Raw genomic sequence first — 1,707 nt, 5'->3', positions numbered from 1 at the left:
GGAGATGAGTTTAACACGGTTTCCACCCCTCCCTCTCAACTGCACCAGTGCACGCTTGCCGCGCCACAACGCCGCCGCTAGACTCGTGAATCGTGAGCACCCAGCTATAACTTACCGCACTCGTGCAAAATAATAAAACCCGGTAAATATATTACTTACACGTGCGTTTTGTTTTGCAAGCGGCGCAAAAAAAATTAAAAAGGGAATGCAGCACGAGGACTTCCCAGGAGGTCACCGATCCTAGTACTACTCTCGCCCAAGCACGCTTAACTTTGGAGTTCTGATGGGATCCGGCGGTTTAGTGCTGGTATGATCACATCCAACATGTTACCCCCGTCTACGTCCCTTATCCTTGCCCCTCCCAGCTCCAATACAAAGACAATTGTGCATTGCTTTGGCCGCTCCCTCTCAACTATGGAGACGAGTTTAATGCGGTTTCCACCCCTCCCTCTCAACCGCACCAGTGCACGCTTGCCGCGCCACAACGCCGCCGCTAGACTCGTGAATCGTGAGCACCCAGCTATAACTTACCGCACTCGTGCAAAATAATAAAACACGGTAAATATATTACTTACACGTGCGTTTTGTTTTGCAAGCGGCGCAAAAAAATTAAAAAGGGAATGCAACACGAGGACTTCCCAGGAGGACACCCATCCTAGTACTACTCTCGCCCAAGCACGCTTAACTTCGGAGTTCTGATGGGATCCAGTGCTTTAGTGCTGGTATGATTGCATCCGACATGTTACCCCCGTCTACGTCCCTTATCCTTGCCCCTCCTAGCTCCACTACAAAGACGATTGTACATTGCTTTGGCCGCTCCCTCTCAACTACGGAGATGAGTTTAACACGGTTTCCACCCCTCCCTCTCAACCGCACCAGTGCACGCTTGCCGCGCCACAACGCCGCCGCTAGACTCGTGAATCGTGAGCACCCAGCTATAACTTGCCGCACTCGTGCAAAATAATAAAACACGGTAAATATATTACTTACACGTGCGTTTTGTTTTGCAAGCGGCGCAAAAAAAATTAAAAAGGGAATGCAGCACGAGGACTTCCCAGGAGGTCACACATCCTAGTACTACTCTCGCCCAAGCACGCTTAACTTTGGAGTTCTGATGGGATCCGCTGGTTTAGTGCTGGTATGATCACATCCAACATGTTACCCCCATCTACGTCCCTTATCCTTGCCCCTCCCAGCTCCAATACAAAGACAATTGTACATTGCTTTGGCCGCTCCCTCTCAACTACGGAGACGAGTTTAACGCGGTTTCCACCCCTCCCTCTCAACCGCACCAGTGCACGCTTGCCGCGCCACAATGCCGCTGCTAGACTCGTGAATCGTGAGCACCCAGCTATAACTTACCGCACTCGTGCAAAATAATAAAACACGGTAAATATATTACTTACACGTGCGTTTTGTTTTGCAAGCGGTGCAAAAAAAATTAAAAAGGGAATGCAACACGAGGACTTCCCAGGAGGACACCCATCCTAGTACTACTCTCGCCCAAGCACGCTTAACTTCGGAGTTCTGATGGGATCCAGTGCTTTAGTGCTGGTATGATCGCATCCGACATGGTACCCCCGTCTTCGTCCCTTATCCTTACCCCTCCCAGCTCCACTACAAAGACGATTGTACATTGCTTTGGCCGCTCCCTCTCAACTACGGAGATGAGTTTAACACGGTTTCCACCCCTCCCTCTCAACCGCA

General features: G+C 50.4%; 4 non-coding genes across 4 annotated transcripts; all 4 read right to left on the bottom strand.

Moving 5' to 3' along the window:
- Positions 1 to 202: 202 nt before the first annotated feature.
- LOC123155076 (5S ribosomal RNA) lies at positions 203 to 321 on the bottom strand. The gene has a single exon (XR_006477211.1). It is a non-coding gene; the product is annotated as a 5S ribosomal RNA (ribosomal RNA).
- A 296-nt stretch (positions 322 to 617) lies between these two features.
- On the bottom strand, positions 618 to 736 carry LOC123152811 (5S ribosomal RNA). The gene has a single exon (XR_006476328.1). It is a non-coding gene; the product is annotated as a 5S ribosomal RNA (ribosomal RNA).
- Positions 737 to 1,033: 297 nt separating this feature from the next.
- On the bottom strand, positions 1,034 to 1,152 carry LOC123155197 (5S ribosomal RNA). Its single transcript, XR_006477266.1, has one exon. It is a non-coding gene; the product is annotated as a 5S ribosomal RNA (ribosomal RNA).
- Positions 1,153 to 1,449: 297 nt separating this feature from the next.
- Positions 1,450 to 1,568, bottom strand: LOC123152474 (5S ribosomal RNA). Its single transcript, XR_006476210.1, has one exon. It is a non-coding gene; the product is annotated as a 5S ribosomal RNA (ribosomal RNA).
- Between the last annotated feature and the right edge of the window lie 139 nt (positions 1,569 to 1,707).

This window comes from Triticum aestivum, chromosome 1B, assembly GCF_018294505.1.
Source record: "Triticum aestivum cultivar Chinese Spring chromosome 1B, IWGSC CS RefSeq v2.1, whole genome shotgun sequence".
Classification (NCBI taxonomy): domain Eukaryota; kingdom Viridiplantae; phylum Streptophyta; class Magnoliopsida; order Poales; family Poaceae; genus Triticum; species Triticum aestivum.
The sequence above is the reverse complement of the archived record's forward strand: the minus strand, read 5'-3'. Positions and strand labels throughout refer to the sequence as shown.